Source organism: Ovis aries, chromosome 14 (genome assembly GCF_016772045.2).
Source record: "Ovis aries strain OAR_USU_Benz2616 breed Rambouillet chromosome 14, ARS-UI_Ramb_v3.0, whole genome shotgun sequence".
NCBI lineage: Eukaryota > Metazoa > Chordata > Mammalia > Artiodactyla > Bovidae > Ovis > Ovis aries.
In genome coordinates this window covers 43,903,824-43,930,454 of record NC_056067.1, presented here as the reverse complement: position 1 = coordinate 43,930,454, position 26,631 = coordinate 43,903,824, and the positions used below count along the sequence as shown (strand labels likewise).

Genomic DNA, 26,631 nt, shown 5'->3' with positions numbered 1-26,631 from the left:
TTCTATTTATTGTTGAGTTTATGTACAGATAAAACAGAGAGTAAGAGTGAGAGAAGAGTATACTATTGTGCTCATTTCACATGCTAGCAAAGTAATGCTCAAAATCATTCAAGCTAGACTTCAGCAGTATGTGAACCAAGAACTTCCAAGTGTACAAACTGGATTTTGAAAAGGTAGAGGAACTAGAGATCACATTGCCAACATCTGTTGGATAATAATAAAAAGCAAGAGAATTCTGAAAAACATCAACTTTTATTTCATTGACTACGCTAAAGTCTTTGACTGTGTGAGTGAAAGTTGCTCAGTTGTATCTGACTCTTTGCGACCTCATGGACCATACAGTCTTTGGAATACTCCAGGCCAGAATACTGAAGTGGGTAGCTGTTCCCTTCTCCAGGAAATCTTCCCAACCCAGGGATCAAATGCAGGTCTCCGGCATTGCAGGCAGATTCATCACCAGCTGAGCCACCAGGGAAGCCCAAGAACACTGGAGTGGATAGCCTATCCCTTCTCCAGCGGATCTTCCCGACCCAGGAATCGAACTGGGGTCTCCTGCTTTGCAGGTGAATTCTTTACCAGCTGAGCTACCAGGGAAGCCCTTTGCCTGTGTGGATCACAACAAACTGTGGGAAATTCTTAAAGAGATGGGAACACCAGACCATCTTACCTACCTCCTGAGAAACCTGCATGCAGGTCAAGAAGCAACATGAATCGGACATGAAACAATAGACTGGTTCAAAATGGGAAAGAAGTGTGTCAAGGCTGTATATTGTCACCCTGCTTATTTAACTTATATGCAGAGTACAGATGCAGAGCTGGATGAATCACAAGCTTGAATCAAGATTGCTGGGAGAAATATCAACAACCTCAGATATGCAGATGATACCACTCTAATGCAGAAAGCAAAGAGGAACTCATGAGTCACTTGATGAAGGTGAAAGAGGAGAGTGAAAAAGCTGGCTTAAAACTCAGCATTCAAAAAACTAAGATCATGGCATCCAGGCCCATCACTTCATGCAAATAGGTGGTGAAAAAGTGGAAACAGTGATGGATTTTATTTTCTTGGGCTCCAAAATCAGCACAGATGGTGACTGCATCCACAAAGTTAAAAGACGCTTGCTCCTTGGAAGGAGAGCTATGATAAATCTAGACAGTTTATTAAAAAGCAGAGACATCAATTTGCCGCCTAAGTTCAGTATAGTCAAAGCTATGGTTTTTCCAGTAGCCAGGTACAGATGTGAGAGTTGGACCATAAAGAAGGCTGAGCACTGAAGAATTGATGCTTTCAAACTGTGGTGCTGGAGAAGATTCTTGAGAGTCTCTTGGACAGCAAGGAGATCAAACCAGTCAATCTTAAAGAAATCAATCCTGAATATTCATTGGAAAGATTGATGCTGAAGCTGAAGTACTGATGCTTTGACCACCTGATGTGAAGAGCTGATTCATTGGAAGAGACTCTGATGCTGCAAGAGATTGAGGGCAGAAGGAGAAGGGGGAGACAGAATGAGATGGTTGGATGGCATCATTGACTCAATGGACATAAGTTTGAGTAAGCTCTGGGAGTTGGTGAGGGACAGGAAAACCTGGCGTACTGCAGCCCATGGGGTCACAAAGAGTCAGACAAGACTGAGTGACTGAACTGAACTGAGGGAGTTAATGAAGGACAGGGGAGCCTGGACGACAAGATAAGGATACCAGACAACCATGGAAGTTTGGATTCGTCATCTAGGGAAAGTGGCAGTTCATACTTCAGTAATTACCAAGATAACAATGTCGGACACCTTTTTATGGATCTATACTTTACAAAATCATCCCTACTTTCAGGAAAAACTTCTTTGTACCTAAGATAGTTTGGAATTGCTGTATTTAGAGCTTATTTTCTCTACTCTGTGATGATAGAGAATAATTTTTACCACATTTGGTGTATATATTTAAAATCAAGCATTATTACTCTTTAGCAATTATTTTGGCTTCATTTATTTATTTGCTTACTTTTTATCTGTTGGCCAAGCTGCAAGGTATGTGGGCTCTTAGTTCCCTGACTAAGGATCAAACATGCATCCCCTGTATTGGAAGCAGGATTCATAGCACTGAATCACCAGAGAAGTCCCTTAGAATTTTCTTTTAAATCCTTAGGCCATTTAGGTCATTTGTCCAAGAAACTTTTACTGAGTTTGACTGTGTGAAGAAAGAGGCTACTTAGTTTGGGTATAAAAACAGACATGTTCCCAGAGCTCCCCAATCTGACAGCCTAGACAGCTTGTATTAAACAAAATAGTCGTGGCATTGTGGTGAGTCATGTGAAAAGAAACTATAGGAATTTAGATAACATACAAAAGGAAGCTTGAATTTAAACTGAAGAGTCAAGGAGTACCTCCTTAAAGAAGTGCCAGTTGAACTGTTGATGTTCAGGGATGTAAAGGGAAGGTTAGAACTGAGCAAAAAGCTGGGATAAGAGCCCTTCTGTAGCAGACCAAGCAGAGGTCCATGGAGCAAAGGAGTGGAAGGAAGGCCAGTGAGGTCAGGGCACAGGTAGCCAGGGTGTGGATGACTGGATGGAGTCAGCGAGAAGAACACCATGAAGCCATTGAAAGGTTTTAATAAAAGGAATGGCATAATTAGATTTGTGCCTGAAGAAATATGGACAGAGGTTTGTGACATTTGTTCAGGAGGCAGTGATCAAGACCATCCATCCATAAGAAAAAGAAATGCAAAAAGGCAAAATGGTTGTCTGAGGAGGCCTTACAAATAGCTGAGAAAAGAAGAAAAGGAGAAAAGGAAAGATATAACCATTTGAATGCAGAGTTCCGAAGAATAGCACAGAGAGATAAAGTTTTTCTCAGTGATCAATGTAAAGAAATAGAGGAAAACAAGAGAATGGGAAAGACCAATTAGTGATACCAAGCGAACATTTAATGCAAAAATGGGCTCAATAAAGGCAGAAATGGTATGGACCTAAGATATTAAGAAGAGGTGGCAAGACTATACAGAAGAACTGTACAAAAAAGATCTTCATGACCCAGATAACCACGATGGTAAGATCACTCACCTAGAGCCAGACATCTAGCCAGAATGTGAAGTCGAGTGGGCCTTAGGAAGCATCACTATGAACAAAGCTAGTGGAGGTGATGGAATACCAGTTGAGCTATTTCAGATCCTAAAAGATGATGCTGTAAAAGTGCTGCACTCAATATGCCAGCAAATTTGGAAAACTCAGCAAAGGCCACAGGACTGGAAAAGGTCAGTTTTCATTCCAATCCAAAAGAAAGGCAATGCCAAAGAATGCTCAAACTAACGCACAATTGCACTCATCTCACACGCTAGCAAAGTAATGCTCAAAATTCTCCAAGCCAGACTTCAACAGTATGTGAGATGTGAACTTCCAGATGTTCAAGCTGGTTTTAGAAAAGGCAGAGGAACCAGAGATCAAATTGCCAACATCTGCTGGATCATTGAAAAAGCAAGAGAGTTCCAGAAAAACATCTACTTCTGCTTTATTGAGTATGCCAAAGTCTGACTGTGTGTATCACAACAAACTGTGGAAAATTCTTAAAGAGATGGGAATACCAGACCACCTGACCTGCCTCCTGAGAAATCTGTATGCAGGTCAAGGAGCAACAGTTAGAACTGGACATGGAATAACAGACTGTTTCCAAATGGGGAAAGGAGTACGTCAAGGCTGTGTATTGTCACCCTGCTTATTTAACTTATATGTAGAGTACATCATGCGAAATGCCAGGCTGGATGGAGCACAAGCTGAAATCAAGATTTCTGGGAGAAATATCAATAACCTCAGATATGCAGATGACACCACTGTTATTGTAGAAAGTGAAGAAGAACTGAAGAGCCTCTTGAGTAAAGTGAAAGAGGAGAGTGGAAAAGTTGGTTTAAAACTCAACATTCAGAAAACGAAGATCATGGCATCTGGTCCTGTCACTTCATGGCAAATAGATGGGGGAACAATGGCAACAGTGACAGACTTTATTTTCTTGGGCTCCAAAATCACTGGAGATGGTGACTGCAGCCATGAAATTAAAAGACACTTGCTCCTTGGAAGAAAAGTTATGACCAACCTAGACAGCATATTAAAAAACAGAGACATTACTTTGCCAACAAAGGTCCATCTAGTCAAAGCTATGGTTTCTCTAGTAGTCATGTATGGATATAAGAGTTGGACTATAAAGAAAGCTGAACACTGAAGAATTGATGCTTTTGAACTGGTGTTGGAGAAGACTCTTGAGAATCCCTTGGGCTGCAAGGAGATCCAACCAGTCCATCGTAAAGGAAATTGGTCCTGAATATTCACTGGAAGGACTGATGGTGAAGCTGAAACTCCAATATTTTGGCTACCTGATGTGAAGAACTAACTCTTAAAAAAACCCTGATGCCGGGAAAGATTGAAGATGGGAGGAGAAGGGGATGAGAGGATGAGCCTGGTGTGCTGCAGTCCATGAGGTCACAAAGAGTCAGACATGACTGAGCGACTGAACTGAACTGAACTAGATGATGTCTTATTTAATCAAGAAGGAATTACATTTTCCTTAAATCATTTATTTGGGCTTGGTATCTGTACATTATAGTGAAAGGGTGTTTTAAAATGTTTTATTTAAATTGATAAGGATTCCACCCTGCTGTAATGTTTAAAGAACAGTTTGGTTATCTTCTTCCCAATGGGGTGGTAACTTTCTGTGAGAGACATAGCTCTGGCGTGGTCTGGCCGGGAGGATGTGTTTGGCTCTGGGCAAATTGCTTCCATGACTGAACACCCTTCAGTTAACTCCATCCGCCGGCCCTGGCATCTTGTTTATGCAACAAGAAAAGCACATATCTTTGTGTGTGGGAATGATTATTGTATTATTAGTTTTTGTAATTATAAAAATGTGAAAGTTGCTCAGTCGTGCCCAACTCTTTGTGACCCCATGGACTATATAGTCCATCGAATTTTCCAGGCCAGAATACTGGAGTGGGTAGCTATTCCCTTCTCCAGGGGATCTTCCTAACCCAGGGATTGAACCCAGGTCTCCCGCATTGCTGGTGGATTCTTTACCAACTGAGCCACCAGGGAAGCCCATAAAAATTAAGTCAGTGGTTAAAAAAAAAAAAAAGGTGGATTCAGCACATGCATTTTCTTATAGTCCTATGCTACGTGCTGGGCTTATTTGCTCAGTCTTGTCCCTCTCTTTGTGACCCCATAGACTGTAGCCCACCAGGCTCCTTTGTGCATGGCGATTCTCCAGACAAGGATCCTGGAGTGGGTTGCCATGCCCTCCTCCAGGGGATCTTCCCCACCCAGGGATCAAACCCAGGTCTCCCTCATTGTAGATCGATTCTTTACCATCTGAGCCACCAGGGAAGCCCCCATGTTCCCTCCTGAAGCCTACTGAAACAAGAGTGAAATGATTTATTTTTCTTATTTTTTAATTTTAGTTTTTAAATTTTATTTTTCCCCATCTTCCATGTAAGTAAGCATTTTCTTTCTTCTTTCTTTTCTATTTTTGGTGCTCTGGGTTTTTGTCGCTGCATGCAGGCTTTTTCTAGTTGTGACGAGCAGGGTCTACTCTCTAGTTGTGGTACATGGGCTTCTCATTGAGGTGGCTTCTCCTGTTGCACAGGAACGTGGGCTTTAGCTCGCAGGCTTAGTTGCACCCATGGTATATGGGATCTTTCTGGACCAGGGATTGAACCTACGTCAGCAGGTGGAGTCCCAACCACTGGACCAGCAGGGAAGTTCCAAAATGATTTTTTTTTAAAGGAAAAATCCTCTAGGACCAACCCCCTCCCAAGAAAACAAACAAATAAACAAACAACCCCTCCCTCACATTCAACAACAACAATAACAAACAAAAACAAGAAAGTCTTCCAATATTTTGGAAGTTAAAAAGCACACGAATGAGCTAAAAGCCACATAATTAGCAGAGAAAAGATAGCTGTAGTCTAAGCTGGCAGGGGAAAAGCCAAGAAGCATCCAATTTACATGACAGAATCCTGCCAAGGCTTAGGAATAGGCAGACCAAGGTTGAAGGTGGGCCTAAGAACAGGGGGATTATATGATAAGCCATCTGAGAGCCCCCGGAAGCTGCAGCTCTCTTTGCCTCTGTACTCCTAGGAGACTACCCCCACTTCTATGCCAGCAGAGGGCAGCAGTTTTATTATCCAAGGAGGTCAAGGCGTGGAGGACTTGAGCATCTGGTTTGTGGCCGTTCTCTCTTCTGGGTCCTGCAGTTGTCCTGGAGTTCTTCAGGTTGCCCATGTACCTCCCATCCAACACTGTGACCCCGTGGTTCCACTGACCTCCGCTACTCACTTCAGCCATTTCACCTTGAACTTGTCATTGTTGGGTCCTGCTATTTCAGACATTGTATTCTGAGCACATCTATGTCTCCTTCTGGGTCAGCTGCCTCCACCATAGCTGCTCTTTGACCAGATCGGAGGCCATCAACTGCTCTGCTTTTTCTTAGACTTTCAGTCTCGTCCTTTCCTCCCCATCCCCCGCCCTGAAATGTCTTGGAAATAGAAGTTGCTGGCGTTTGACCTTCCATTTTCATATTATATCTTCCTCCTCACTTCTGGCCTCATGGTCAAGCCTTAGTAATGGAAGGGATCTAAGAGGGAAGGGATGAAAGAGAAGAATCAGGGGTGGGGGGCCCAAATCAGAAGGAATCTTGTCTCTGATTTTTGCTTACAAGAACACCCCATCCTCTGCTGCTTTGTTGCTGGTACAGCGGGCGGGGGGCAGGGGTTGTCGCTCTCTCTAAAACACTCTGTCTCATGATGCCATTAACCCTGGCCTCCTCTACTTTCTGTAGCCTTGCCTGTAGCATCAGTGGCTTCCACACTTTCTCACTGAACTCCGTGGTTACACTGCATTCCAGTGTGCACACAAGCACGTACACACACACTTCCCTTACGGGTTTCAGGAAGCAATCCTTATTTGGAAATTCTCTGATATTTTAAATTTTGTTCTGTTTTATTGTATCCATTCAGCTTAATGTTTAAAATACTGGCCAATAAATTGATATTTCAACCATTGGTGGATCCTGGCTCACAATTTGAAAAATACTGCTGCAGATCATCCCTTCCTGCCCCCCTCATATATTCCACTTTTTTTCCTACAAGCTGGATCCTTTCTTTTTCATTTAACAGGCTCAGATCTGTCTGGATTTTTAAAAAACCCTCCTCACCCTTCCCTGCCACATTCCAGAAGGATTTGTCCATGCACAGGGTTCCATGTCCTCTTAGACCCCTTCCCTCTCAGTCCACCCAATCCTGACTACCTTTCAGCACCAGCCTTGCACGGGAACAGCCAGCCTCATTAGCCCCAAATGACTCCCTGTCATTTGTCCTGTGGTTGATGTCTGGGCATCTCCTTACTGGTTCTCAGTAGTGTCCAGCTTAGTGGATGCTCCTTTTCCCTGGCTCTGGTGTTCCACCTCCCTCTCAGTGATCACTGAGGCTTCTCTGGTGGCTCAGACGGTAAAGAATCTGCCTGCCATGCAGGAGACTTGGGTTCGATCCCTGGGTTGGGAAGATCCTCTGGAGAAGGGAATGGCAACCCACTCTAGTATTCTTGCCTGGAGAATCCATGGACAGAGAAGTCTGGTGGGCTATAGCCCATGGGGTCACAAGAGTCAGACATGACTGGGCAACTAACACACATCCTTACTTTGATCACATGCCCCCTTGGGTGCAGACCACCCACTGAGTGGCAGCTCTAGACCATCGATCTGTCAGCTCTGAATCTGATTCCTGGCCCTGCTTTGTCACCGCTTACATGTTCACTACTTCTGTTTCTGAACACGCGTGGATCTGTTACCTTCCTCATACCACACCAACTGGTTGCTGGTTTTTTAGGTTTTTAAAAAGATATTTTTTAATTTATTTGACTGTGCTGAGTCTTAGTTGTGACCTGCGGTATCTTTACATGTGGTCTGTGGGATGTTTACTTGCAGTATGTGGAATCTAGTTCCCTGCCCAGGAACTGAACCCAGGCTGCCTGCATTGGGAGCGCAGAGTCTTAGCCACTGGACCACCAGGGAAGTCCCTGGTTTTTTAGTTTATGTGACTCTTTGGAATCTGTGCATCCTGAACATTTTCCTCTGTCAGGAGACAAAGCCATGGAAGAAAGAGTCGTCTCCCCCATCCCTCTTTTATTATCTTTGCTCCTTTGATAACATTGAGCTTTCCTCTAACATGTTCCCTCTTCTTTTATGATGTGCTTTGTGCCATTTCCCAAATCTCATTCTAATTTTCCCTGGAGGGCAGCCTTCATTACTGCTGTTGATGAGCACTGAGGAGGGAATGTAGGCGTGCAGTTTCCCTCTTTCTCTGCCATCCTCTTAAAGTGAGCACCGTTAGTGGGTGATCATGCAGCTGCTTAAGGCCACGGGCTGTTTCTTAACAGCATTACTCTTCTCAGGGGACTTCTGTGTTTATTCCTTGCTCTTGCTCTACAGTTTTCTCTCTGATCTGGGAGGGTCCAACACAATAAGGTTCTTGGAAGTCAAGGTAATATTAGGTTGTACATGAAGTAATTTTATTATTTCAAGTAGAGAGAGTCTATTTAAATACAGTAACCAAAAAATAACAGAAGGCTATAGAAGGAATTCCTTTGTTAATGTTCATTAAAGACATCAATGTTCCTTTGATCTAAAATATATTCTCATATTCTGTTAACCTTTGTGAAGCGCAAAATGGAAAAGCCCTGGAGATCACCTAGCAGGATTACTTTCCCAGAGAAGCTGAGCCCCAGGTGACATACTCTGACCCATGCCTCATTCCTGGCTGAGTTCTGACGAAGGCCTGTGTCTGCTAGGGCAAGCTTTTTCTGCCGTGCCTCTCACCTCCCCGTCTATCAATGCCTTTCCCCCATTCTCACAAATACTTAAGTGTACATGGACACTCACACCCACATTCTCCTTTAATCATCATTTTGAGGAATGAGGAATTGTCTTGTTTAGTGACATTTTTGGTAACATGATCTCGGCTTTAATGCATATTAGTTTTGTTATCGTTATCCCTATAAAACATTTTCAATTGAATTTTAAAAGTTATTTTAGGGGCTTTCCTGGTAGTCTAGTGGTTGAGAGTCCGCCTGCCAGTTCAGGGGACACGGATTCCATTCCTGATCTGAGAAGAACCCACATGCTGCAGGGCAGCTAAGCCTGTGAGCCGCAACCACTGAGCCCCCTAGTCACTACTATTGAAGCCCGGGTGGCTCAGACGGTAAAGAATCTGCTTGCAGTGCAGGAGACCTGGGTTCAGTGCCTGTGTTGGGAAGATCCTCTGGAGAAGGGAATGGCAACCCACTCCAGTATTCTTGCCTGAAGAATCCGTATGGACAGAGGAGCCTGCCGGGCTGCAGTCCATGGGGTCGCAAAGAGTCTGAGGGCTAATACTTTCACTGAAGCCCAAGAGCTGTAGAGCCGGTGCTCCACGACAGGGGAAGCCACCGCAATGAGAAGCCCATGCACTGCAATGAAGGGAAAGCCCAAGTGCAGCGACAAGACCCAGGGCAGGGGAAAATAAATAAATAAAGTTTAAAAAGTTATTTCACATCTATGGATCACGTATGTTTTATTTAACATATGCTTAACAAATAGCATATAGATAACCTCTGAGGTTTTCTGTTTTTTGTTTTTTTTGAATGAGAGAATTTGATAATGGAATCCCAAATCCTTTGGGAGCCTCAGTTACGTAACCATAGGATTTCACAGATCAGAGTGTGCTCTAGGATCTTTTGAAATACATGGAAAGGGTTACCTTTGAATATGTAGTATCAGTTATTTTCAGATTATTTTCTTTGATAGTTTTTTGAGAATGAACTTAATTTAGGTACCTTGAATTTCTTTGAAGCTTTAGATAAATGATTTTTAGTATAACATATCTGTAGTGCCACCTGTCGCTTTTCCTTTGAATGGTTGGTATTTTAGACCAGGGTCAGCAAACTTTCTCTTTAATGGGCCAGATAGTAAATATTTTAGGCTCTCTGGGCCCTCTGGTCTCTCGCCCACTGCAGCAGCAGAACTGATCGTTCATGAAAACTACATTCACAAAAACAGCCTGAGTTTGCCAACCTCTGATCAAACATAACGTTGAGCTTCTTTCCAAGTGCAAGTGGCAGTCTCTGCCAGCAATTCCATCCCCCTCCCCAGAAGGAGTCACCAAGGAACTGAAAGAATGACAAAAGCAGCAGTTGTGTTCCCACTTCTGTGCCTTTTCCAAACTTGGTCTCCCTGCCTGAGATGCTGTCTTTTCCATCTGCCTAAATGTTACCTAGGAGGCCTTTCCAGTCAACTCCTAGTGCTCTCTCCCTGCTTTGAACTCCTTTGGCATGCTGTTTGCATGTCTCACTGGCAGGTCTTGTGGTATTTGTGTGTTCATGGATTTAGGCCTCTTCCAAGTTCCCAGAGCACAGGGTGTTTGACACGATGTTCTGTGTGCAGTGAGGGCCGAGGAGTGGCTGTCAGCACCCAGTACGAGTTCAGCTGCCCTACCCGCCTGGGAGGGACCGTCCTTTGAGGGATCAGTAGGATAGACATGTGTTCAGAGTAGAAAGAACCACAGTTATTGTTTTATGGCTCTAATTTCTCAGATAGGAGACAGAGTTCATTGTGGAAATGGGGATGCTAGAAACCATAAAAAGTTTAGGGAGGAACCAAGACAGCATCGAAGAGAAGCCCAGAACACTTTGGCAGCTCTGTCTTTCAGCCCTCAGAGAAGAAATGCCCAAAAGACACTTTACATGTTGGAAATAAAACCACCACTTCCTAGCTGAGGGACCATAGTGAATTAACTTGCTCAATTTCTCACCTGTACAATGGAGATGACAATAGTACCAACCTTAGAGGGTTGATGGGGGCATTAAATGAGTTAAATCTGTAAAGGACATAGGGTGCTGTCTATCACCTGGTAAATGTTGGCTCTAGTTGTCATTTGACAGGTGGAACCTCGTGGGAGTCTGCCTCACTCCCCGCCCAGGGATCATGCTTTACAATTTAGTGCAATGATGAAGCAAGCTGAGGACCCCAGACTGTAAAAAGAAGCCTGCCTTCTAGGCTGAGATGAGCACCATAAATATGCAGTTACCAAAAGATGACCATACTTCAGATATTTATTAAACTTAACACCATTTCGGATTTTTAAAAAGTATTTATTTGTTTTTTTAGTTTGACTGCTTCTGCTTTTCGCTGTGGCATGTGGAATCTCCGATCTTTGTTACAGGATTCAGGCTCTTTTGAAAAGCTATGGCACGCAGAATCTTTAGTTGTTGCATGTGGGATCTAGTTCTCTGATCAGGGATTGAACCCAGGCCCCTTGCAGTGGATTCTTAGCCACTGGGCCACCAGGGAAGTTCCTCCATTTCAGTTTCACTAAAATTGATTGAGCCATTCTGTTTGCTATATCCTGGTGGGTGCAGAGGTGCTCAGACATGGCTGCTAACCTGAAGGACTTAAGGGTCAGGGAGATGCATAATTTCATCATGTTACGTAAGTGACAAGATAGATAGTATTGTAAGGAAAACATTATCCTGCTTGAAGAGGATATTAAAGGGTGAAAGGATATTAAAAGCTTACATTAAGCTACAGAAATTCAGTAATGACATTGTTGATTCAAGGATACTGAAAAAAACAGCTCCTGATTGGTTCTTGGGGGAGGCTGGCTATGTGTCCGGGGAGTCTGCTGGTGTTTCATATGTGATGTGGGAAACTTGGGAGGTCCCTGGGTTCTGGTGAGGCTAACGCCATCTAACAAAAAGACTTGCTCTTCATTTGCTTGGCATGGTCAGGGGGCTGGGGGAAGAACTTGGACTGTGTCAGCCTGCATCAGAGCTTGCTAAGTGCTCTGAAGTTGGAGAAGACTCTAACAAAAATGCAGATCCCATATGATCTGGGAGAAGTGAATCTCCCATCAGAGCAGGGGCAGGTCTGCTATCTGTGAAGATATTAACTAACAAAGTCTACTTTTGCACTTTTAAAATGTTTATTTATTTGGCTGTGCCAGGTCTTAGTTGCAGCACTGGGGATCTTTGATCTTCGTTGCCCACTTGTGGGATCTTTAGTTGCCGCATGAGAACTCTTAGTTTAGGCATGTGGGATCTAGTTCCTTGACCAGGGATGTCCCCTGCATTGGGAGTGCAGAGTCTTAGCCCCTGGACCACCAGGGAAGTTCCTCTTTTACATTTTATATAGCATTTTATGTGTCCTTTATTGCACATGAAATGAATAAAAATCCAATGTTGGCAGACTCTGTAGGTATGCAGAAAGTGACTAATCACATTGTTATGAAAGTTCATCTCATTAAATTTTTCACTGTCACCGTGGCAAGAGCTCCATTGGGTTCCTATATTGGACACTGCCTGTGCGTGTACCTCTTACAATCATCACTGTGGCCACAGCGGCAATCAGTTCTGCACACACAGGGGCAACCAGTCAGCACCTACTGGCAGCTCTTGATTACTGCCCTGAGGCTTCTGATGCTGGTAATGTGCGCTGCTCCTGGGTACCTGTTCAGCACTCACACTTGTGCAACCATCTGAGCAACCTGGAAGTGCAGGGGAGATATTACCCTCAGGGAAACCTTTAATCCTTGGGGCATAGGTGCCATCACTTTTCTTCCTTGAGTAGGGAGAGGCTGGAGGTGGTGGTTCCTAGATATTTTACGAAGATCCTGCAGTGGTCCCATGGGAGGGAGCCACCACGTCTGACGTGATAGCCAATGTAAGAATACACCCTGAACTGGCTGTTCCTGTTTCGCTCCTCCTGTACCAACAGTCTGCTACTTGTGATCACAAATGAATATACCTCACAGGTTCTGCTCCTGTGGGAACAATGGCAACCCACTCCAGTACTCTTGCCGGGAAGGTCCCATGGATGGAGGAGCCTGGTAGGCTGCAGTCCATAGGATCGCTAGGAGTCGGACACGACTTCACTTTCACTTTCATGCATTGGAGAAGGCAGTGGCACCCCACTCCAGTATTCTTGCCTGGAGAATCCCAGGGACGAGAGAGCCGGGTGGGCTGCCGTCTATGGGGTCACACAGAGTTGGACACGACTGAAGCGACTTAGCAGCAGCAGATCAAGATGGATTCCTTCTGAAATTTTCCTTAACCTTTGGTGCTTCTTCATCACAGAAGGCTCTTCCTTACTTGTCCGGTGGGAATATCTCTTCTGTCACAGTTTGATTCTTCTCTACCTCAGGAAGTGGTCTTCCCTAGGATGAGTCCTCTCAGTTTGGATTATAGAGGAACTCTGGAGTTGGAGATAGGAGAAGCTTTTCTTTTTGAAGAAAACTCAGCCTTCAGGATATTGATCTTTCTGTTGCCTTCAAAAAGCTAGTTTTGATATGGAAAGCTGATTGGGACCCATCTGTTTTTGGCTATGCCACTGATTCCTTTCCTGATACATCAAGTCTTAGTTGATGCATTATGACTACAAGGGAATAAAAATTATGTCTTTTTAATATTTTAAAAACACTATACTTTTTTACACAGGCAATGGAATTAAGGCAAAAAGGAGTCATAAATGTGAATCTCTTATAGAGGTGCCAAAACAAATATGCATGACAAAATACACATCATTTTTAAAAAATTAGCAAGACAATTTTTGAGTACCTATTATAATACTTGAGAATTTTAGGTTCATCCCAGTTTCTTGTATTGATATCATAAGCATATCTTGTAGACCCATCCTGGTATCTAGTGTTCATATTAGTGGTTCAGATGATCATGTTAAACGTAAAATAATAATGAGAGATTCTGGGAAGATGGTAACAGTTGTAGTGGGAGAGTTTTCTGATCTCTCTAAATTTACACATAAAAATAGATCCTTGGATGGAAAAACCAAAGCATGGATGACATTGGCAGCAAAACTAGTAACAAGGAATCCCCCATACCCTAAATCTCCAATGGGTGAAGACAAACTAACAACCACAGACCTTTAGAGAATCAGTCTCTCTGTGGATACATGCAGAGAGAACTCATGGGACATTTGATGGACTTAAGAATAATAGCACCCCCAAAATAGCCACATTCACCAGAAGGTGAGTGGGACAACTTGAGAACAGTAGCAGAGATAGGGGATTCTGCACATTTTGACCTGGGTAGGTCTGCAGTAAGGTCTGGGTTAGACTAGGCTCAATGGACTCTCTCAGCTTGTGCCTTCTTGGGTGTGGTCCCCATACCCGGAAACCACTGCTAGCAGTGGAAATTATGTTGAGCAGAGTCGGACGACAGAGAGAAAGGAAAGAGAAAGTCCAGATGAAGGTGCTGAAGGGGAGCAGAGCCAGGAAATCTCTGGAAGCAGACCTCCATTGAAAAAATGTTATATATTCTTTTACTTGGCTGCACCAGGCCTTGGTTGTGGCTCTCGAGATCTCGGATCTTGGTTGCAGCTTGTGGGATCTTTTTTGTTGCGGCATGTGAACTCTTAGATGCATCATGTAGGGTCAAGTTCCCTGACTAGAGTTCTAGGACCTGCATTGGGAGTCTTAGCTGCTGGACCACCAGGGAAATCCCCAAACCTCCATATTTTTTTAACACATGGAGAAAATTACAGGAGCGAGTGCTCTGTGAAATTAAAAAAGCTAACTCCTTCTAAAATTATGGGGAAAAGAATTTTATATAAAAATAAGCAGGAAATTGAGGCCAAATCCTGCACTGTTATTATTATTATTTTAAAGAGAAATTAAAAGACAGAATAACATACTTTCAGACAATGAAACCACACATAAAAATATGCCCATAAAACAAATCCAAACTGCAACCTTCTGTTTCAACATAAGGTAAAAGATCCTAAGAAATTATATAAGACCTGAAAGAATAAATCAGAATTAGAAAGATATAAAAAGGTGTCAAAATGCTTTTAAAAATAAAAGTGGAAAACATTTTATTTAATTAATTTATTTAAAAGTTTTTTCCTTTTAACTATTTAAAAATTAGTTTTTTAATATATAAAAATATATTAAAAAATGATTCTTGGGTTTTTTTTAAATATTTATTTATTTTGCTGTGCTGGGTCGTCATTGCTTTGTGAGGGCTTTTTTCTCTAGTTGCGGTAAGCAGGGGCTACTCTTCGTTGTGGTTCGTGGGCTTCTCATTGTGATGGTTTCTCTTGTTTCAGAGCACAGGCTCTAGGCATAGCATGAAGGCTTAGTTGATCCGTGGGACGTGGAATCTTCCCTGTGTTGCCTGCATTGGCAGGTGGATTGTTATCCACTGAGCCACCAGGGAAGTCCAAGAAAATTATTTTAGGAATGAAGACAAGTTAGAAGGAATATAAGCACAAATAAAACAATAGATAATGTCTTTAAATGGTTAAAAGGATGAAAATGTTATATGTAAAAAAAATGAGGAAAGAGATAAAAGTATTTTAGAGAAAGTGACAAATATTGAAGATAGGCAAAGATAGTCCAACATATAAGTAATAAGATACCCTAAAGAAGAGGACTAAGCAAGGGAAGAGAACAAATGCTAAAATCTATAATTTCGGAAAAGTTCTCTCAAATTAAAAAATATTTGAAATTGCATATTGAAAGAACTCACCACATACCTAGAATATTGATTCGGAGTGAATATTAATCCAGAATGACCAATACCAAGACTTATTCTGCTAAAATAACTAGACTTAAAATTCCTCTGACTCTCTAACTGAGAAGAGCAAGTGACGTAGAGAAGGGAAAGTCAATGAAATACTGACTTTTTTTTACAGCAACATTTTATACCAGAAAAAAGGAGTAATATTTAGGTATTCAGAGAAAGAAAATGGGAGCCCAAGATCTTATACCCAAGAAAACTGACTTTCAACTAAAAAGATTACTGTTATCAATTTATAGGAACTCGGAAAATAATGTTTCCATGTACCCTTCTTGAGGAGTCTACTAGAGAAAGAGCTTCAAACTATCCAAATGACTAGAAAGACACCAGTATAAGGACTGCTGGTAAATATAAAAAATTGAGGGCAAAAGGGAGAGACTGTGGTATGTAATGGCTGTATGCTCTGATACTGTCAGTATAACTGTAATGGGGGAGAAAGGAGAGAGCATATACAAATTTTTAAAACCTGTTCTCAGTAATTAGATTGGTGGTGATAGTATTAGTATTATAATCTGAGACCACTGTGTGTATAATGTGGGATGAAGTAAATGAATAGTTTTGAGATATTCTATCATCTCTTGTGTTTTAGAGAACTAGGGTTCCCGGTGTGGAAGAAGGGAGACATAGATGTAATAAAGAGAGACTGTATGAAACAGTAGTGGTCTTGAATTTAAATGAGGAGTTATCAGTATGAACCCAAGAGCTATTTTATTAAAAAAATATGATATGTGTGTGTATGTGAATGTATATTTCTAGTTCTGACTAATGAGAAGGCCTATGAGTGAGCATTCTCAGCGCCCAGACTATGTAGCCTTATAATGTCACTTCCCATTAAAAGAAATCAGGGTGTGGGCTTCCCTGGTGGCTCTGTGGTAAAGAATCTGCCTGCCAATGCAGGCGATATAGATTTGATCCCTGGTTGGGGAAGATTCCATATGCTGCAGAGCACCCAAGTCCATGTACCACAATTAATGAGCCTGTGCTCTAGAGCCCAGGAACGGCAACGGTTGAGCCCATGCGCTGCGACTGCTGAAGCCTGTGCACCCTAGAAGCTGTGCTCTGCAACAAGGGAAGCCACAACAGTGAGAAGCCCCAGCAATGAGAAGCCTGCACACTGCGACAAAGAGTAGCCCCTGATTGCTGCAATTAGAGAAAGCCCTCACAGCAACGAGGACCCAGCACAGCCATAAATAAACAAATAAAACTATATATAAGTATATATATAGTTGTATACTATGTATATACACATGTATAAACCAGGGCATTTGGAGAAATGGCTGATTCCAGGTCTGAGACCGAAAATGTGCAAGATGAACTAGCACATCTTAACGAACAGTGAGGAAGCTAGCAGAAACTATAAGGTCATGTCAGAAGGACTCAGGATATGATTCGAAAAGAATTTTATCAGCCAAATTTGAGACCATTTGATCTACAATAAGAGAAGTATTTGTAATGAATCAAAACTTATCAAAATATGTTTAAATTCATGAATGTGTAATGATTTTTAAAATAAAAGCCTGGTTGGTCACCTTCAGATGATAGGAATCCAATTTATTATCTTGAAATTGATAAACAAAGGGAAAGATTCAAGTCTTTATTTTGACTTTTCTAAATGACCTGAGCCAATGGTAAGAGGGGATGCATCTATTTATAAAAACATTCCAACAAATAAATAAGAAACATCAGAATTAAAATATCATCACTTTAATGGACTCGAGCATTGTGCATTGACAGCTGCTCACATCATAAGAAGAAAGATTCCCAGACTTTATGTGCCTTCTATTGAAAAAACTGAGCACCACTTGTCATATTACCAGGGAGGTTGAATCTGACTCTCATCCAGCCTCTAGATCCAGCTGTCCATTTGCAAGAAATATAGTGGAACATGTTGAATAACACCAACAGTATCAATCAGCAAAACTAACTCTAGGTTAGTGCACCAGATAGGTCAAATGCACCAGATTTTCAACAGATAAATTCTAAATAAAAAAGGGTTGACGAGGGACCTGTAAAACTGAGAGAGACCCAAGACATATTACTTTTTTCCAAAGGGCAAGACAAGGTACACACTAGGAGTATACAATCAGACACACAGTGACTTCCCTGGTGGTTTAGTGGTTAAGAATCTGCCTTGCAACGCAGAGGATGTGAGTTTGATCGCTGATCAGAGGACTAAGATCCCATATACCTTGGAGCAACTAAGCCCACGTGCTGCGACTGCTGAAGACCACATGCTCCTGAGCCTTTGAGCCACAACTACAGAGTCTGTGTACCACAATAAAGAAGATCCCGCGTGACACCATGAAGATCCAGTGAGCTGCGACTAAGAGCCAACACAGCCAACACATATTAAAAAAGAGAAAGGAGCCAGACATACATGTACATATACACATATAAGCAAAACAGGGTATTTGTTCCTTTGGGGGAGCAGGAGGGGCTTGAGAATGAGTTTATGAGGAAGTTTATTGAGAATGAGTTTATGGAGGGATTTCTGGGATTGTTGGTAGATTTGTATTTCTTGACTTTGGTGAGGGTTACAAGGTTTTTTTTTTTTTAATGATAATGTTTATTTTATTTAACAAGGTTAAAAAAGAGAAAAAACATGATGAGTTGTCTAAAATATACCCGTACTTTAGAAAATTTATATAGTGATTTTTGTTTTAATAAGCCCCTCATCTTAGGGATTTTCTTAGATCTAACCGGACTGGCAACCTACTCCAGTATTCTTGCCTGGATAATTCCATGGACAGAAGAGCCTGGTGGGCTACAGTCCATAGGATTACAAAGAGTTGGTCTCAGTTGAAGCGACTTAGCAACCAGACATATAGATCCACAAGACCCAAATCAACCCCACTCAGCACTATTAACTCACTCCAGGTAGCTTAGTCTCTTTGTCAGCCTCCCTCTACCCAGTGACAGCCTGGGAACAAGTTGACATTACACTTTGACCAGGTTTCCAGAGGGGTCAGAGGCAGAATGTTAACCCAAGGTCAAATTTGCCCATAAGAAGGTGAAAGATTTGTCCATAAAGAAGGTGAAAATTTTTTTTTTGCTAGTTCGTTTTTTAAACCCATTACTTACACCTTCTGAGAATTAGAGCACTGTCATTGTTGCATTTTTTCCCACAGCATGCCTTTCAAGGCACTCATGTACAGATGAAGGAAGGTATAAATTAGGTGAGTATCAAGGCCTCCTTCAGCTCTGATATTTGGTATTTGAGGTAGAAGTATGTTAACTTCCTTATTCTTCATATGGAGATGATAGAAAAGAAGAGATTTAATGGAATTTTCCAGGTCACACAGGGAGCTGAATGCTCTGTTAGGTCAGCTGACAAAATTTATTGTCAGTGTAATTTTTCTGTTTGTTTCATTTTTAATGCCATAGGTTTTATTTACAATTTTCCATTCCACCGCCCTCCTCCCTTACTCTTTTTGGCAAGGACCGGAGAAGTACATCGTTTCTGAATGGTAGTAATTAAAGGTATATTCATAATGGTCTGTTCTCTGATTTAAATCCCTGAAAAACCAGAAGAGGTTTTGACAGAACTAGGACATGGGAAGCAAAAAGTCAATTAAATCTGATTTTTTTTTTTCAAGAGCAACATAAATGTTATAAAAGTGCCACATACTTGAGCCGTTTTAGCAGTTTTCCATCTGCTTTTGTTATCTCAAAAAGAAGGAAGTTTTCCTGGCACTTCTCTGAATTGTCTTAAGCGACTTTTAGATCATCACAGTGAGTGGGGTGGTCCTAATTCTCAGTGCTCCAATTTGACTCTGAAGTTTAGAGCAGACTGCACTAATTCATTTGGTTAGTTTTGCCCCCTTTTGGCTTGAAAAAGAAAAGGCTGTGAATTCTTTCACTTGGCAGAGAAAGTAGCATTGTGGGTTGTCCTTCCAATACATTTTCCACAGGCACCAATCTCTTCTTGGGTATAAACAGGCTGTTGTTGAACAGACAGACATTCAGGAGATTCTATAAATTGAATCTTCCGTCTTCTGCTAATATGGCTTTTGGCAATAAAGCCATTATCATGAAGTGCCATAAAAGGCATCTTTTTTTTTTCTGTTTTTTTTTTTTTTTCATCTGTTGCCTACTCAGCATGGGGTTTATTGCTATTTAGAAGTCTGACTGCTAAATGCTAAACTAGGCAGGTCACCCTGCAGTAAGTGGATAGATGAGTCTCAGATATGCCACCTGCTGTCCTTTGGGACAACAGGCACATTTTTTTGGTGGCAAGACCTAAAATGGCAACAGAGGCATGCTCCCTTGATTTTTGATTGCCAGTTGGACATTGGCTAACTGGTATACTAAAAGAGATCAGTAGGTGTGTATTCTATGAACTAACCCAACTCAGATACTTAATGATTATCGATCTGGAGTCTGGTGCTGTGAAGATTTTACAGCTAGATAAAACAGAATTTCTCCTTTTAAGGAGTTTATATCCAAATTTTGGAAATAATACTGAACAATAAGAAGCAAATGTCAAAGTCTATTAATTCTTTAAATACTTGGCTCCATACTAGGGCCCTTGGTAAATGCTCCATAGCTTTACTATTATTACTATTATTGTTGTTGTTAGGAGCATAGAAGTAGAATTTTAGAGTGTGTGGAGGATGGGCTCCAATATGAATGTCCACAATAGGAGGCCTTTGGAGAATGGATGAGATTTGTGTACATAGAAGGCATTTAAAAGTAGCATAGTGTAAATTAAATCAGTTCTCAGTTTAGCACCTGACATTCTTTTGTTGTTAAGTCACTCTTTCACCTGCTTTCCACCTCCCAAAAGTTTATTGTTTGTTCTATTATGATTTATTTTCTTTAGGATTATCTCTCTTTTTGAGAAAATAACTTCATTATAATTTTACTGAGGTTTTCAGAGAAAAGGATGTATATGTTCAAATTATCATTTTAACAGACTCTTGGAGAGAAATAACTTTATTTTTAACAAAGATACATACTCATTATTTTAACAAATCAAGCAATATAAAAAGTACAAAGAAACAAGTAAAAGTCAATGAATATTCTACCATGCAGAAATTATTTTAACAATTTTATTTTATACTCATTATTTTAACAAATCAAGCAATACAGAAAAGTACAAAGAAACAAGTAAAAGTCAATGAATACTCTACCATGCAGAAATTATTTTAACAATTTTATTAAAGTTCATTCCATTTCATTCCATATATGCATATATACACAAACGCAAGAGTAGAAGGGTCATTTGTTTGTTGTTGTTGTGGTTGAGTTATAAAAGTTCTTTATATGTTCTAGATATGAATCCCTTATCATATATATAATTTACAGATATTTTTCCCATTTTTGGTTCATCTTTTTACTTTCCTAGTGGTGTACTTTGCAGATATGTTATTAATTTTTATAAAGTCCAGTTTATTTATTTTTTCCTTTTGTTGTTTGTGCTTTTGATGCATGTCCAAGAAACCATTGCTTAGGGTCATGAAAATTTACACCTGTATTTTCTTCTAAGAGTTTCATGGTTTTAGCTCTTAAATATAGGTCTTTGACCCATTTGGAGTCAACTGTTTGCTATGATGGAGATCAGTGGAGAAATAACTCCAGAAAGAATGAAGGGATGGAGCCAAAGCAAAAACAATACCCAGCTGTGGATGTGACTGGTGGTAGAAGCAAGGTCCGATGCTGTAAAGAGCAGTATTGCATAGGAACCTGGAATGTCAGGTCCATGAATCAAGGCAAATTGGAAGTGGTCAAACAAGAGATAGCAAAAGTGAACGTTGACATTCTAGGAATCAGCGAACTAAAATGGACTGGAATGGGTGAATTTAACTCAGATGACCATTATATCTACTACTGCGGGCAGGAATCCCTCAGAAGAAATGGAGTAGCCATCACGGTCAACAAGAGTCTGAAATGCAGTATTTGGGTGCAATCTCAAAAACGACAGAATGATCTCTGTTCCTCTCCAAGGCAAACCATTCAATATCACGGTAATCCAAGTCTATGCCCCAACAAGTAACGCTGAAGAAGCTAAAGATGAACGGTTATATGAAGACCTACAAGACCTTCTAGAACTAACACCCAAAAAAGATGTCCTTTTCATTATAGGGGACTGGAATGCAAAAGTAGGAAGTCAAGAAATACCTGGAGTAACAGGCAAATTTGGCTTAGGAGTACAGAATGAAGCAGGGCAAAGGCTAATAGAGTTTTGCCAAGAAAATGCACTGGTCATAGCAAACACCCTCTTCCAACAACACAAAGAAGGCTCTACACATGGACATCACCAGATGGTCAACACCGAAATCAGATTGATTATATTCTTTGCAGCCAAAGATGGAGAAGCTCTATACAGTCAACAAAAACAAGACCAGGAGCTGACTGTGGCTCAGATAATAAACTCCTTATTGCCAAATTCATACTTAAATTGAAGAAAGTAGGGAAAACCGCTAGACCATTCAGGTATGACCTAAATCAAATCCCTTATGATTATACAGTGGAAGTGAGAAATAGATTCAAGGACCTAAATCTGATAGATAGAGTGCCTGATGAACTATGGAATGAGGTTCGTGACATTGTACAGGAGACAGGGATCAAGACCATCCCCATGGAAAAGAAATGCAAAAAAGCAAATGGCTGTCTGGGGAGGCCTTACAAATAGCTGTGAAAAGAAGAGAAGCCAAAAGCAAAGGAGAAAAGGAAAGATATAAGTATCTGAATGCAGAATTACAAAGAATAGCAAGGAGAGAAAAGAAAGCCTTCTTCAGCGATCAGTGCCAAGAAATAAAGGAAAACAAAAGAATGGGAAAGACTAGAGATCTCTTCATGAAAATTAGAGATACCAAGGGAACATTTCATGCAAAGATGGGCTCAATAAAGGACAGAAGTGGTATGGACCTAACAGAAGCAGAAGATATTAAGAAGAGGTGGCAAGAATACACAGAAGAAATGTACAAAAAGATCTTCATGACCTGGATAATCACGATGGTGTGATCACTCTTCTAGAGCCAGACATCCTGGAATGTGAAGTCAACTGGGCCTTAGAAAGCATCACTACAAACAAAGCTAGTGGAGGTGATGGAATTCCAGTTGAGCTCTTTCAAATCCTGAAAGATGATGCTGTGAAAGTGCTGCACTCAATATGCCAGCAAATTTGGAAAACTCAGCAGTGGCCACAGGACTGGAAAAGGTCAGTTTTCATTCCAATCCCAAAGAAAAGCAAACCAAAGAATGCTCAAACTACCGCACAATCGCACTCATCTCACACACTAGTAAAGTAATGCTCAAAATTCTCCAAGCCAGGCTTCAGCAATATGTGAACCATGAACTTCCTGATGTTCAAGCTGGTTTTTGAAAAGGCAGAGGAACCAGAGATCAAATTGCCAACATCTGCTGGATCATCGAAAAAACAAGAGAGTTCCAGAAAAACATCTATTTCTGCTTTATTGACTATGCCAAAGCCTTTGACTGTGTGGATCACAACAAACTGTGGAAAATTCTGAAAGAGATGGGAATACCAGACCACCTGACCTGCCTCTTGAGAAATCTGTATGCAGGTCAAGAAGCAACAGTTAGAACTGGACATGGAACAACAGACTGGTTCCAAATAGGAAAAGGAGTCTGTCCAAGGCTGTATATTGTCACCCTGCTTATTTAACTTATACGCAGAGTACATCATGAGAAACGCTGGACTGGAAGAAGCACAAGCTGGAATCAAGATTGCTGGGAGAAATATCAATAACCTCAGATATGCAGATGACACCACCCTTATGGCAGAAAGTGAAGAGGAGCTAAAAGCCTCTTGATGAAAGTGAAAGAGGAGAGTGAAAAAGTTGGCTTAAAGCTCAACATTCAGAAAACAAAGATCATGGTATCTGGTCCCATCACTTCATGGGAAATAGATGGGGAAACAGTGTCAGACTTTATTATTTTGGGCTCCAAAATCACTGCAGATGGTGATTGCAGCCATGAAATTAAAAGACGCTTACTCCTTGGAAGAAAAGTTATGACCAACCTAGATAGTATATTCAAAAGCAGAGACATTACTTTGCCAACTAAGGTCCGTCTAGTCAAGGCTATGGTTTTTCCTGTGGTCATGTATGGATGTGAGAGTTGGACTGTGAAGAAGGCTGAGCACCGGAAAATTGATGCTTTTGAACTGTGGTGTTGGAGAAGACTCTTGAGAGTCCTTGGACTGCAAGGAGATCCAACCAGTCCATTCTGAAGGAGATCAACCCTGGGATTTCTTTGGAAGGAATGATGCTAAAGCTGAAACTCCAGTACTTTGTCCACCTCATGCGAAGAATTGACTCAATGGAAAAGACTCTGATGCTGGGAGGGATTGTGGGCAGGAGGAGAAGCGGACGACAGAGGATGAGATGGCTGGATGGCATCACTGACTCGATGGACATGAATCTGAGTGAACTCCGGGAGTTGGTGATGGACAGGGAGGCCTGGCGTGCTGCAGTTCATGGGGTCACAAAGAGTAGGACACGACTGAGCGACTGAACTGAACTGAGGTAGGGGTTTCACTTCATTCTTTTACATGTTCAGTTGTCCCTAGAACATTTCATTGAGTCTATTCCTCTCCTATTGGACTGTCTTGGCACCCTTTGAAAATAAATTCACTTTAAATGTGAAGATTTTGATCAATAACCCACCATCTTGTTTACCATTCCTCTGTCATTAACCTTTGAGGTCAGAAAATGTAAATCCTCCAGCTTTGTTTTTCTTTTCAAGATTGTTTTGGCTATTTTGAGTCCCTTGCATTTCTGCATGAATTTTAAGATTAGCTTACAAATTTCTACAAAGAATCCAGCAAGAATTTGATGAGGATATCATTGAATCTGTAGACCAGTTCGGGAAGTGTTGCTATCTTAATATAATAAATATTAAACTTATTACCATTTATATATAAAACCTAAATATTAAGTCTTCCAATCCAGAAACTTGGGATAGCTTTCCATTTATTTTGATATTTTTATATTTCTTTCAACAATGATTTGTAGTTTTCAGAGTATAGTTTTGTGCTTTTTTGTTAAATTTCCCAAGTATTTGCTTCTTTTTTGATGGTGTTGTGAATAGAATATTTTTTAAAGATTTCATTTTTTGATTGTTTGTTGCTAGAGTATAAAAGTACAATTGAATTTGTATGTTGATCTTGTATTCATAACCTTACTGAACTCATTTATTACTTCTAATAGTTTTATGGTAGATTACTTGGGATTTTCCATATGAATTATGTCATCTACAAATAAAACTTATTTCTTCCTTTCCAATCTGAATGCCTTGTATTTCATTTTCTTTTCTAATGTCCTTGGCTAGAACTTCTTGTATAATGTTGACTAGAAATGGTGAGAGTGGACATCCTTCCCAGTGTTGGGGGAAGTCTTTCACAATTAAGCATGATGGTTGCTTAAAAAGGTTTTTTTCGGTGGATGCCTTTTTATCAAACATAGGAGGTTCCCTTGTGTTCCAAATTTGTGGAGAGACTTTTCAATAAATGTTTAATGTTGTCAAATGCTTTTTTATATCAATTAAAAATTTTAATTGAAAATTTTATTTATATGGTGATTATGTAGTTTTTCTTTTATAGATGGTTAAAATGGTGGGTTACATTGATTGATTTTCAAATGTTGAACCAGACTTGCATGCCCAGGATAAACCCACTTGATTGTGGTGTTATTATTCTTTTAATATATTTTAATCTTATTTATAATATATTTCATTGTAATAATTCATTGCTAATATTTTATTAAAGATTTTTGTGTCTGTATCCATGAAGGGTACTGGTTTGTAACTTCCACTTCTTATATTGTCTGTGTTAGATTTTGGTATCTGGGTAATGCTGGTTCTCATGAGTTGAAAAATGTTCCTTCTTCTATGTATTGGAAAAAATTATAAAGAATTAGCATAATTTCTTCTTTGAATCTTTGGTAAAATTTACCAGTGAAACCATCTGAGTTTCCTTTTCCTAGAAAAAAATTAAATTAGGCATTCAATTTCTTTAATACTTATGAGACTATTCAGAATTTCTATTTTACCTAGAGTCAGCTTTGATAATTTGTGTTTTTCAAAAATTGGCAGATTTTATCTATTCAATTTCTGCGTGTAGAGTTGTTCACAGAACTGCTATGTTATCATTTTAATGGCTGTAGGATCTGTAGTGATATCCCCTGTTTCATTTCTAATATTGGTAATTTATATCTTTTTTATTTCTTGGTATATCTTGCTAGAGATTTATCAGTTTTATTGATTGTTTCAAAGACCAGCTTTGATTTCATTGATTTTGCCTACAGTTCTCTTTTCAATTTCATTGATTTCCACCCTAACTTTATTATTTCCTTTCTGCTGTTTGATTTGCTTTTTTCTTTGCTCTTCTAATTTCTTTTTTTTAAAATTAATTATTTTATTTTTGGTTGCACTTGGTCTTTGTTGCTTTGTGAGGGCTTTCTCTAGTTGTGGCAAGCAGGGGCTTCACTTCATTGCAGTGTGAAGGCTGCTCATTGCAGTGGCATCTCTTGTTTCAGAACACAGGCTCTAGATGCTTGGGCTTCAGTAGTTGTGGCACATGGGCTTAGTTGCTCCATGGCACATGAGATCTTCTTGGATGATGGATTGAACTGCCCACTGCATTGGCAGGCAGATTATTATCCACTGTACTAGAAGAGGGAAGTCCTTCTTCTAATTTCTTGAAGATAAGATTAGATTATTGATTTAAGAACTTTCTTTTCTAATATAAGCATTTAATGCCATGTTTTCCGCTAAGCACTGCTTTATCTGCACTTCAAAAATTTTGAAACGTTTACTTTCATTTTCTTCCAGTTCAAAATATTTTCTAATTTCCCTTATGATTTTCCCCTTGATTCATGGATTACTGGGAAAAGGCAATGGCAACCCACTCCAGTACTCTTGCATGGAATATCCCATGGACGGAGGAGCCTGGTAGGCTGCAGTCCATGGGGTCGCGAACAGTCGGACATGACTGAGTGACTTCACTTTCACTTTTCACTTTCATGCATTGGAGAAGGAAATGGCAACCCACTCCTGTGTTCTTGCCTGGAGAATCC

At 40.6% G+C, this 26,631-nt stretch overlaps 1 long non-coding RNA gene across 2 annotated transcripts in view; it reads left to right on the top strand.

Moving 5' to 3' along the window:
- Positions 1–26,631, top strand: part of LOC105607560 (uncharacterized) — a 226,245-nt gene that overhangs the window by 125,727 nt on the left and 73,887 nt on the right. The gene's annotated exons all lie outside the window — the stretch shown is intronic.